Source organism: Rousettus aegyptiacus, unplaced genomic scaffold (assembly GCF_014176215.1).
Source record: "Rousettus aegyptiacus isolate mRouAeg1 unplaced genomic scaffold, mRouAeg1.p scaffold_m13_p_2, whole genome shotgun sequence".
NCBI classification, from domain to species: Eukaryota; Metazoa; Chordata; class Mammalia; order Chiroptera; family Pteropodidae; genus Rousettus; species Rousettus aegyptiacus.
In genome coordinates this window covers 49565114-49578347 of record NW_023416295.1, presented here as the reverse complement: position 1 = coordinate 49578347, position 13234 = coordinate 49565114, and the positions used below count along the sequence as shown (strand labels likewise).

General features: G+C 39.0%; 1 protein-coding gene across 3 annotated transcripts in view; it reads right to left on the bottom strand.

Annotated features, from left to right (window-relative positions):
* The window catches only part of ABCB11 (ATP binding cassette subfamily B member 11), an 84186-nt gene extending 80394 nt beyond the window's left edge, over positions 1–3792 (bottom strand). For all 3 annotated transcript variants that reach the window (XM_016165411.2, XM_016165413.2, XM_016165416.2), the window contains exon 1: positions 3678–3792. The gene's annotated coding sequence lies outside the window, so the exon portion shown is untranslated. The remainder of the gene's footprint in view (positions 1–3677) is intronic.
* Between the last annotated feature and the right edge of the window lie 9442 nt (positions 3793–13234).

The following is a 13234-nucleotide window of genomic DNA, read 5'->3' as shown; positions in this document are numbered from 1 at the left end:
CCATGTCAATGTCCATGTCCCTCTTCACTGAATGGTGTGCACTCTATAACTTATGTCCTACACGTACTTCTGTTTAACTATCCATGGTTGACATTTTCTTTTCTTCGATAAAATGTGTAATTTTATCAACACAGAAACCCACATTAGAGGACCTTTACTGGAAGGACATATCAAAGTTTTTCTATCTTACAGCATGAGCAACAACACTGTGTAAGACCATTGTTGGGGAAAGAGAGAGGGGGCTGGCTGGGAGCAGCCCTAAGATGTCACCTGAGAGTGCCTGGGACATTGACAGACCTCAGAAAGGGGGCCGAGTGAGCAGTGCCACAGGAACGTGAAGCTGTCAAAACTGAAGGAGATATAGGGTTCTAAAAGCTATGCCAGGAACAAGTCAAAAATCCTGAAGGTACAAAATGTCAGTGCCCACCACGGACTGTTATACCAAGGCTGCTAGTGTGACTTCAAGACATCAGCCTGGAGCAATGGATGAGTAAGCTGACCTTCACCAAAGACTGGGAGTGACACTAGCAACTGGCTATTGATAGTGCAGAAGAATCGAAAAGAAGAGGGAGGAGAAGGAGGCAAGAAAAGAAACAGATCAGGGGTGATAATATTTCTCCCAGGAGGTGGAATCCTTCCAAGCTGAAGGATATGACTACAATAGAAGCATTCGGCTCACAACCTGTTTTTGTAAATAAAGTTTTATCGTACCCAGTCATGCCCATTGTTTTCATTTTGTTTTGGCTGCAATGGCAGAGTTGAATAGCTGTGACACAGCTATACCCACTTCCACCCCTCCTCCAATGCCTAAAAATGTACTTTCTAGCCCTTTTTGGAAAATGTTTGCTAACTCTTGTATCATGAGGTCAGTTTAGGATAACCTAAAACCCAAGGAGAAATCATCAAGAGCCTGATTTACCCCCCCCAAAATTGTGTGATGCTCTAGCCCTCCTACCAGCCCTATCCTTGTGGAGCTTCTAGTATGGCAGGGAAGACAGGTGACACATAAGAAACTATAAATGTGATGACTGTGAATAAAGGGAAAGCACAGGCATCTCCTAGACCCTCAAGGAAAGACCTTGCCCTTGTCGAAGGAGTTAAGGAAGACTCTGGCACCAGTGCATTTGGGATGAGACTTGGAGATGAGAGAAAGTTAGCCAAGGGAAGAGGAGAGAGAAGTGCTCTAAGGAGGAAATGGCACATGCAAAGACTCAGACCCAAGAGACAGTGAGTAGATTTAAGGACTGAAGAAGGTCCAGTGAGACGGCGGTGGATGGGTGGATGCGGTGACCCTGGAGAACATGGCTGGTTGATTCCTTGGGGCCTGATAATTCTTAACATTGAGGACTTAAGACTTTATCCCAAGGACAATGAGAACTAGTAAAGGCTTTCAGGAGAAGGAAGGATACAATGACATTTGTATTTTTTAAAAACCCCAACTCTGATAAAGCTTGGAACTTTGGAGCCCACACCCAGAGAGAGACCAGAAAATTGTGTTGGGAAGGACAGATATTCTCACAGGCAAAGCAGTGACTCACCCGTTTACTAAGTCCGGGAACATATATAGTTTATTTCACTCCCACGCAGATAGGCCTGAGGTGACCAAAGCAAACAGGTTGTGTGATGCGACACAGTCAAGCCAATGGTGCCCTGGGCCTTGTCACTTTAAGAGATGGCTTCTTGACTCTGTCAGTCTTTGGGGTTTTGAAATTTTTCTGGGGGTTGTGGGGGGGCTGATTCATTCTGCTTTCACTTCATTTTCTCCAGATACTATTTTTAAAACATGTTGGTCTCACTTAGACTGAATTCAGGAAGAAGAAGCTGAGGCTTTTTTACGTCCAGGCTAAGATGGTAGGGAAGATCTACATGCCCTGACCGCCGCTGAGGAGCTGAAGGGACGGTGAGGCTCAGGAGTGGGGCGACCCCACATCACACTGAATATTCTCCTTGGCTTTTTTCTTGTGAAGTCGCCCCCTCTGTAAACCCTTTCAAGGCTTCCAGCTCCACAAACTGTGCTTCCCTGGGCTGCTCAGAGAGAAAAGTAGAACTGCCCCTGTTCCTCTTGAAGTTACTTTCCAAGCCACAAATTTTTATTTTTCTAAAACACCCTTAAAATGTCTTTCACTGCTGATTTTTAGGGCCCCTTCGTCATCATTAAACCCAGCAAATTATTTCTTTTTCCCAAGGATTAGTAGAGGAGGAAAGAAATGTTAGCTTATACTAAGAAGTCGAAAAAATAGAAGTGCATTATCTTGCAAGTTTTGGGATGATGGTGTGTATCAACAATGTTGGAGACACTGTGGAGGAATAGGATAAAAGCTATACCCTTCTAGCCCTGAGGGGGAAGAATTACACAGGGATCCTAGGAGAACACATGAATATCCTTTTTTCAGAGTCATGATTGAGGTGAAGGACTAAGGAACAGCTCTTGAAGAAAGTAGAATTTAAAGTCAAAGTCACTCCCAGCTCTCCTTTGTCTCTCCATGTATGGTTCTTTCATCTTCACAAATCAACATATAACTCTAATACTTAAGTCCTGCAATGACACGTAGGCATTTTTTTTTTTTTTTTAGCAATTTCAGTGTCTTTTAAAATCGTAGAGTCGGCGATGTTTTCCCCTAATTACTTCCTAATCCACCTTCAGCATTCATCCGCAAATATTTGTCACCATTACTCATAGAGGTAGAAAACACAAATTATTCAAAGGCTTACAAGCAACTCAGGGGAGGGACCCGTTACTGCTAGGCAGGGAAATGGAGGCCTCGAATGGAGATAATTACAGAGTGATACAGAGAAGAGCACAAGTGTAACTAAGTCTGGATTGGTGGCGGTGTGTGGGGATAAGGTGGAAGGAGGCTGCACACAAAAAGAACCTCTATAAAACAAGAGCCTGTAAATAAGTCAATACTTTAAAAGTTTAATAGTAACCACTATTAGTCTCAATATTAAGAATTTTAGGTACAGTCATGATTTGTCTCTAACATGTCTAGAAAGCTATTCCTCCCTCAGAACATTTGAAATACCACACTTTATTCCCAGTCTTAAATGTGAAGGGTATTTGATCTATGCACTCAGATAACCAGCAACATGTGATTTCTATTGGCAAGAGAAACCAAAAAACTGGAATTAGAGTCTAGAAACCAACTCTAGCCAGGCATCCAGAGCTCAAATGTTTCAGTAACTAAATTCTTAAAAACTGGGAGAATGAGGGAAGGAGTATGGTGTCAGGGGAAAGATAACTTGGCATAGTTCTGAATTAAACCAGCATCAGTTTTCCAGCGTATGATTTGTGTTTATCAATACAATCAAATTATGCTTTCATAAAGCCAAGTTAAGAAAGTTCCCTGGCATTTTTACTTTTGGTAGATTTTCCAATCTGGTCATCCATTTGTGCCACACCCCCATATACCATAGATTCTTAAAAGAATTGCTGCATAAAATAGTATTGCTATATATACATGAAACAGCAACCAAGAGTCATCTGTATTGTATATAATATTATAAAACCATTCATGTATTCTGTAAGTTCATATCCAAGCATTGTCATCCTATTTATTACATGACAAGAAGCCACCCTATAATAAATCAGAAACACAACAGCCCACAAAGTGAGCCTTAGAGGAAATGGACTTGCAGAACATAGTCTTCAAATGCTGTCAGCAATAAAAGTCACTTACCTGTGAAAGTGAACTTGAGGAAACCAAAAGAAACAATGAGCTCCTGTCCAGAGAGTCAAAGCGTTTTACCTTTTCCAACTTCTGTTTTCATCATTACAAAGCACTAAACAGAATTCAAGCTTTTTCAATAACATTAACTATTTGCTTAGGTGTCAATGCCCTGAAGGTCAGCCTAGGCACAGTTCAGTGACATCTGAGAAAAGGTTGAACACACTCAAAGTAATAACCCCAAACACAGAGTGTACCGGGGAAACCCATTGAGGGGGTCAACAGGCTTTGGAAATTGCTGACTTGCCTTGGAAGGAGAGGTGAGTTGTGAGCAAGGGGGCCCAGTAAGAGTACTGTGATTCTGACTATGTCCAACTCTTCTTTTTATAAGCCCTTATTTTTGAAGTTACATAACAAAGTAAAAAAATAAACAAACAAAAAAATCTTTAAACTTTTCCCAACAATTTAAAAGATTATTCTTGGAAAATCCTTAGGTTGTAAGCCCCTGAATTTCCTGACCAGGCTCCAGAGTTTCCTGGAGACAGATTACCTAAAAAGACACCTGAAACAGACTTTTGCTCAAAACTCTGAGTACTCTGATGACCCTTGCACTCTAACCTGAACAGTCAATAACCTCATAACCTCAGACTCTACCCACCAGACGAAGCCCTATGTAAGCAGAGACTAATGATTTTTTTAAATGTTCAAATAAACAGAAATCCAAGTCAAATAAACACATATAGCTTCTCCAGGGTTTCTGTGTTACTCCTATCTGTTTCTCTTCTTTCTTGTTAATCCTTTCATTTTCTCCAAATGCTCTTTTTTTTTTTTTTTTTTTTTTTTTTTTTTTTTTTTTTTTTTTTATCTCTCTCCCTACCTGAGCTGACCCTTTTCTAAGTGTGCCTTACTATGGCCTTCCACAATGACTAACAGTCAACATTGGTCAAGCCCTTGTTGGGTGCCTGGCTCAGTTGAAAAGTTTTATTTGTACCATTTCATTTTGGCTTCTCAGTGACTAGAAGTTATTTGCTATTACCATTATTCTCATTTTATGGTTGAAGAAACTAAAGCACAGAGAAGTTAAATAATCCCTTCAAGTTCCTACAACTAATAGGTCCAGAGCCTATGCTCTTGACCACTCTCTGCTAATCTTCTTCCACCGCATGCTCCGAAAAGCGGTCAATAAGCCAGTGCTCTCAGTTTGTAGAAAATAAGATCAAATTAAGTAATAAGGTAAAATGTTCTCAATTTAAAATTTTTCTGCCTAAATTTTTATTTGAAATTCAGCATCCACTATTATTTGTCTCTACTGGAATCTAGATATAAGGTGGTTTATGATTTAGCCCCAAATTTTATATATTATTATTATATTCATATGTTAAAATATCAATATATCAAGGTCAGCAGTGAAAAGAACTATCTCTAGATGTCCCCCTATCAAACTGGTTTGAGAAGTCCTGGAATGGGTTGACTTCTGAGGTCACACAATTGTAGTAATATTGAGTTTGGCACCGATTAAGACCTGGGAAAAAGAACTTGACACAAAACCAAAAACGCATGCAGCTGTGGGGTTGTAGCTTTGATTAGGAGAAGATCCTCAACAGAATATTATAGAAAGTTATTGACAATAGCTGAAGGGTGTAAATGCTCAGGAGGAAACTGTCACCTCAGGATGAGAGTGAAGCTGCTCACTAGTCCCAGTGTCCTGAGGCTTCCCTTTATGTGATATGGAGACCTAGGGGAAGAGAAAAGCATGAAGATTTAGAGCTGGAAAAAACAGATACAGTTAGTCTTCATTTAATGTCATAGATAGGTTCTTGGAAACTGTGATTTTAAGCGAAGCAATGTCTAATGAAACCAATTTTACCATAGGTTAATTGATATAAACAAGAATTAAGTTCTATGGCATATTTCTGATCACAAAAACATCACCAAACTTCTAAATAAAGACCTAAAAGCACTTCTAATGTTAAACATGGAAATAAATTGAGCTATACATACATTTAAGAAAGATGAATAAAAACAAGTAAAATCATTATTTTCCCAACCTGTTTTTTTCCAGTTCAGGATGACAAGTGGGTAGAGCCTATCCCAGCAGCTCAGGGCACAAGGTGGGAACCAGCCCTGGACAGAATGCCCTTCCCATGCAGGGTGCATTCACACACACACACATTCACTCACGCTGGAACACTGCAGACATGCTGATTCACCTCACATGCACATCTTTGGGTGTGGGAGGAAAAAGGAGTCCCCAGAGAAAAATCATGCAGATGTGGGGAGAACGTGCAAACTCCATAGACAGTGACCCTGGCCAGGAATCAATTTTCTTGTTCTCATCGACGTTGTAATAAAATGACATTGGACAAAACATTACCTGAGGACTTGCTATATCTCACCTCCAGCCACTTTGTCTTGTAGATGAGAAAAGTGAAGACAGAGCAACAACCTACCCCGAGCCCTTCGGAAGGTTAATGGTGCCGTCCTCTTCTCCTTTAGTCTGGCCTTTTGACAGGCCTGGGCAAAGAGAGGACTCGGCTAATTGTTCTTAATTTGTTTCAGCAACGAGTGAGTTTCCTTTATGGTTTATGGTCTAAAAACAGGTAGAGTTGTGGTTCCTGCTGTCCTCCAGTTAAAACAATGACTTTGGAGTGTTTACTGTTTGTCAAAACTGTTCTAAGCTCTGGGATACAGGAAAAAGCAAAACTGATGAGAATCTCTGTTCTCAGGAATTAACATTTTAGTAAGGGGAAGGAGTAGACGCTGAATAAATAAGTAAAACATATAATATGTCGGATGGCAATAAATGCAATGAAGAAAAACATTTCGGGAAAGGGATATGATAGAGAGTATGTATGTATTCACATATATGTGAATATGTGTGAGTGTGTGTTAGTGGAGAAATATTGCTATTTTAAATCAGGTGGTTAGAGAAAGACTCACTAAGAAGATAATAGGTGAGGAAATATCTGAAGGAAGTGAGGAAGCAAGAACATGAATATCTGGGGGAACAGCAAATACAAAAGCCTGAGGTGGGGCAGGGGAACACCTGGCATGTTCAAGGAATCACGAGGAAGTCAGTGTCGCTAGAGTAGAGTAAGAAAGCAGTAGTAGACAGTATCGGTACAGTACGAGTGGGACGGTGGCTCTTAAAGTTTGCTTACCAGACCAGTAGCATTAGCACTACCTGTTAGAAATGGAAACTCTGGGGCCTTCCTCAGACCTACTGAATCAGAAACTCTGGGGTTGTGCCCGCACGCTCAAGCATGAGAACGACTACTGTAGAGGCTTGAAAGACTCTTTTGCTTGGTTATTACCATCCTAAAAATCATTATAAGCTGTTAAAAGCTAGGTTGACACAATAAAATTGGCTATGTTTTTGTGGCATAGAAACTAGCAGAGAAAAAAAATGTCAAAATTAAAGCTTCTTTGGGTAGTTTCGTGTTTTTAAAGCAAAATTTGTAGATTACAATTTCTGTATTTAGTTCACTGCACAGAGGGGAAGAATGGTACAGTGAAAAAGCATGTGATCCCCTTTGCTCAGTGTACAGGCTACCCCAACCCTATTTCACGTCTGGCCTTGGCTCCTAGAACTCCTCCAGGCCCCACCTGTTAAAATAAAACCTTGAACACATACAACACTTCATTATAGTCTTCGAATCATGCTTCCTTAAAATGATAGTGGCAACAAAAGTTAAAGGTAGTGAAATGGGTAACCTCAATATATATTTTAGAAATTTTATGCTTCCTCTATAGAATTATCACCACCGAATAAAACCATTAAATCACACTTTTATCAAGTTGTAATTTACAATTATCTGAATGAAATGCATATATTGATATCCACAGCTATTTATATGCTTCAGCACTCAATACTTGGTCAGAATTTCTATTTTTATTTACCTCCCTAGAAAGGAAAACTGGCACAAAAATATAGACTATACTCATAAACAAATATTTTCTCATATTCTTGAGTGTAGTAGTTCTTGTCTATCCGTAAAGGCTCATCATTGCACATATCATGTTAAACACACAAAAAATAATTATTATTATAAGGGAACATCAGTAATTGGATAAGAGAAAGGAACTGGTGACATAAATAAGGAAGAAAATCAGAGAGAATCCTACTACAAAACAAAATTCATTAATAAGTGGTTATGCCCCTGGTGTTGAGTAGAGACTTGAATTGTCAAATGAACTCATTTCTCACTGGAGAGAGGCAAGCCTGCTTGAACCTCTGGGTGGATTGAATTTTCATGTGTCAGCTTTACCCAGGACACCTCCCTTCTTAAAGTGATGTATCAGGCTCAGAAACCATTCCTTTGTTGGGGCGGAAGAGGAGGTGGTAAGAAGTGGGTGTTTGTTAATAGTCAAGCATAGATCACTGTGATCTAGGCCAAGTGGTTATAAGTAAAGTGTGAGTGGTATCTACTACTCCCTAGCATAAAGTGAGGCAATTCTTTCTTAATACAACATACCTTCGCAGGAAGAAACCAGTTTTACCAAATTAGTCAATTGTGTCTTCAGACAATAATTCGATAGCTTCCTAAAACAAAACTCCACTTCTCTACATAAGCTTTTCAATCCAGGTTGATATTAATAAACTAATATTTTTAATTTTAATGGGGAACCATGAAGGCAGACACATTATTTTGATTGCTATGTTGCAAATGGCTGTTCAGAACTCCCCAGTCCCACTTTTAGTAACTCAGGGTGACTCTAAAACACTTCAGAAAACATAGCTGGTGAAACACTACTTCAAAGCAGTGAGCTATCGAGACCTGATTCCTAATTCATTGCTTCTCAGTGACACTTGTCTGGGAACACATTTGAGAATATCACAAATTTAAATAATAATGATTCAGAGTGATTAACTAGGGGACACTGGTTACATGACATTCCTATAGAAATGTCAAGGTGGCTGCCATAACACTAGGCACTCTCTCCCAATTCAGCCCAGGGATTTCAGCAGGCTTTGTTTCAGAGTTTGCACTTATTTTTCCTACCACACAGTCAGGTATCCTTACCCTTAGACATCAGCCCATGCCACTTTAGCTGATTTGCCATATCCTCAATTCCTTATAGGGTGTGGAACGGTAGTTGCCTGAATTCTCAGGAATTCATTTCAGACCCTCACATGTTACTTATGGGCATATTACTAATGACAGCACTAGCTCTTTTTTTTTCTTCCGGACTGTCAGATATGTCTTTATTTTTAGTATAAATAAATGTGGTGTGTATGTGGTGTGTGTGTGTGTGTGTGTGTGTGTGTGTGTGTGTGTGTGTGTGAGAGAGAGAGAGAGAGAGAGAGAGAGAGAGAGAGAGAGAGCGCCAAACAGAAGTAAAATTCACAAGGGATCATATTTTAAGTTCTAATATTTCCTTCTAAGTCACATTTTAGGGAATTACGTTTGGTGACCATGAGAGGAAATACTAAAAGATGAAGAGCTACATGCTGAGGATGGCAGAATGGAGAGATGGGAAAAGCCTGGGCCTCAATGATATGATTGTGCCACTGAACCAAACCTAAAATTAAATGCCTCCAAATTTCATATAATGTGAAATAATGCCTTCATTACTTAAGTCACCATTAATTGCCAGGATATTCTTTCCTATGCAAATAGACATATGCTAACTGATATTCTTTAACATTCCTAAATAGCTCCACAAACTAAATTGCATCACTATTCTTCAAGGAGAGATAGGAAAACACATGCAGACACCACACACACACACACACACACAATTTTATGCTTTCTAAAGATTTGGTCATAGGAAATTCAGAAAATGACACAAGAAAGTAAGAAAAGAGAAGAGGAAGAAATAGTACGACTAAGTGACTCTTCAATGATTCACCTCAAATCTTCATTCCAGTGACTTCTCATGGCTTCTCCCAATGATTCCCCACCTAAGTGATAATTGACTTCCCTCTTCTCCCTCACCCTGATTCCCGATGTGTCACTGCCAATTCAAAGCCACTGTTAAAGCATTTAGTTTTTATCTTCTCCACATCTCTACTTCCTGGGTTGCTTTCTTATTATTACTCTTGTAAAATATCTATAATTAATTTAGTCAGCCATTCAGAGTGACAAACTTTCCATCCTAGAACCGTGGTCAACCACTGAGAAGGTTCTGGTGTTGATAAATGTTGCTGTGACTTACACGTTTTGACATGACCTTAAGGTTGAGCTGGTTCCTTCAACCCCTGCTGAGATTCCTACAGTGAATGAAGCCTGGAAAAAAAAAATATTCAAGAGCGCTCAAATCTGGAAGCTATAAACAGCTCATAGTTAAAGAAACTGTGCTGGATGATTTGGTGGCCGCTGACATATGGATGTGTTTTTATATTGGTGAGATCATAAGCAAGTGTGGCATCATTGGGTATAATGCTTGAGGCCCAATCTTTAAATTTGATTATACCTGGTTTATTATTTTAGTGTTTTTGGACCACATGTGATCAGATTGGTATCTGAATAAAATAAGGTAATGCATGATAGAAAACATACCCATATTTTCTTCATGCATGAAACTCCATTTATCACTTCTGATATCTCCTACTAAATAGTAAATTCCAAAATATTTGCGATTAAACATCATAATAGGGATAAAGTTCACAGCAATGTTAATTGTGTACATCCTCATCATTTCCAATGTTGCTTCGCAATCTTCACTTTTAAACCTCTAAGACCTAAACTACTTATAACTTCCAGCTCTAAGAAACCATTTCCTTTTTTTGTCAAACTTCTACTGGACTCACATTTTCTATTTCCCCTTGCAAGGACCTGCAGCTGTTACATTTTATCTTAACTCCTGCGTTCTTTTCTCTCATTTTGATTTCATTCTATTCATCATAGCATTTGTGATGAATCCCTCTTATAAACCCATGGCTTTCTGAACTTCTTAAAGAATTACCAATGAGGAAGGATAGAAGTTAACCCCATTGGAAGGTTAACTTCTCTCCTTCCTCATTGGTAATTCTTGGTTCATTGTGAACATAAAGAAGACTCCTCTCTTGCCTTTGGCACATCCTGGCATTCAGTTCCTCCATCCCAGAGCAAAGTGTTTGAACAAAGTGGAACAATTCCTTACACATATATGGGGGAGAAGAGCAAGGGAAAGTAAGGGTTCGCTCTCATTACTGGAAGGTGGGCAGGTGCCCAGGAAACATTTCATGTTCTTACCTCTGGAAACAACCAGAATAAAACTGCTTCTGACTCCTAATCCACTCATTCTTTAATTTATTCATTTAACAAATATTTATTTATCAACGACAATTAGCTTGGCATCTTGAATAGGCACTGTGGATAGAAAAGATCAGCAAAACCTTGTTGCATGAAGCTTATAGTCCAAAAGAAAACTAATAATAAATAATCATACAAATAATCATAGAAATGATGATAAAGTTCATAAGGTCTATTAAAGAAAAGTTCAAGAGTCTATGGGAGAGCCGAACAGAGGGATTTAACTTAGCTTGAAGGGATCCTGAACAAATTGGCCAAGAAAAGGGTGGGAGGAAGAGAATAGCTCAGGGAAAATAGCATATACAAAACACTAAGGCAAGAGAAAGCTTATAGATTAGAGTAATTAAAAGGCCACTGTGGCTGGAGAATGATGAGAAAGGGACAGAGAGGTAGGACCTAGGGCTAGACAGAAGGGTAGTAGGCTGGATTATGCAGAATTGTGAGCCACATTAATGAGTTATGAGTCAGCAGAAGAGTAATGTGATCTGTTGTGCAGTTTTAAATGTTCACTCTAATTGCAGGGCAAATTGAGGGGCAAGCTTGGAAACAGGTAGAAGTGCTACGGTCACAGTATGGTATGCAGCTTATCTTATAGTACTAGAAGTGGAGTTGTTGCGAATTGGCCACTTTCAAGAAATATATATAAGATGAATTATTATTTATTAATTATTAAAATTAATAGGTTTGCGAACCAGGAGGAGTGGAGAGTCAAGCATGACTCCAACATTCCTACAATAAATGACTGATAAATAGAAGTGTCATTTAGTAAGATGGGGAAGAACTGGGGAGAAAAATAATTGTAGGAGTAAGAACTAAATATTTCATTTTTAATACGTTTATTTTGAAATATTGTGAGGTACTCAGGAGAAATGTCAAGTAGCAATTGGTCTGGAATTCAGCAAGTAACTCTGGACTAGGGACATTAATTTTGGAGTCATTGAATATCCGTGGTATTTATGGGCTTAGGAGAATATAAAATTCCCTAGGAGAGTAAAGAATAAAAAGAATTCCTATGATTGATCCCTGAAGGACTCCAACATTTAGAGTTGGGTCAAAAAAGGGGTGGATCAGCAAAAGAGATTAAAAACCAGCTTCTAGAAATGTAGATTAAAAACCAGAAGAATCTCTAGTAGTGGATTATGAAGACTAAGTTTTTCAGATAGTCCATCTTTTCAGCATATCAGAGAGTCAGACATTAAGCTGGAAAAAAAAAATTCTGTCGTTATCTACAATCATCAAAGAAGAAAGTATGCTAGACTATAAAAGTTAAATTAGTATTTGAATCGGTCTGCTATTGGAGATACACAAAAGGGATTCAAAAATTATTCATGTTAATTGGTAACATCAGTGAAGATAGCAGAGTAGAGGCCTCAAGGGGCTTGTCCCTCCCCAGACACCAAAAATATCTATCAGAAGCTGTAAGGATCAACCATATTGAAGCTCTTGAAGACAGGCAAAGGTTTACAGCAACCAAATGAACATTTAATGAGGAGAAACTTCACCTAAACATAGTAAGAGAACTCTATGACCTTTTAACTTATCCTTGCCCCATCCTCATCCCTCTCCCCAACACCACGAAGGTTTTCAAAATGGCAACTTGAATCTACCATGAATACATGGTACTGGATAAAGTAGAGACTGTTTTGTTCCCAAAGAATCACATTTGCTTTAACCTAACTGTCATTGAATTCCTTGAAGAACTAACAAAAGAAGCCTGCCTTTGTTCGACCTAAATTGGAATTCTTTCCGGGTGGAGAATGTCCCCAAAAATATTGACAGCCAAATGAACCAACTTCTGCCCCCTGGGACCAACTCTAGACATGACAAATCAAGGAAGAAAACACTGGGTAGTGAGACTGTTTGGGGTAGAAAGGTTTTGAAAAACTCCTGAGTATATCTGCATGCCCAGGGCATCATGCGTCCTCAGAAAAAAATGAGAGAAGACTGAAAGCTTCTAGCTGATCTTTAGGCTCAGCATAAGCAGAAAGCGAAGGGCCAGAACTATAAAGGGCCTGATTAAACATTTGAGAAGTGGCCCAGCACAAAGTCAATCTGCGAAGACCTGAAGACAATTTTTTCTTTTTCTTTTCTTTTTTCTTAGCTTTAACCACTTAAGGAAGTCTCTATCAAACAACTAGCTGACTACTAAATTAAAGAAATAAAGACTTCAGAAATAGAGATCAACAAAAAAGCTTAGAAAAGTCATTCGACAAACAACAAAGACCCACAGCAAGGAGTAACAACAGATTCTAGAAAGAGGAGAATTTTATTTTCAGAGTTTGCGACATAGAAGGAATCGTCTTTTCAACAAAGGGCACTGGACGAACTACA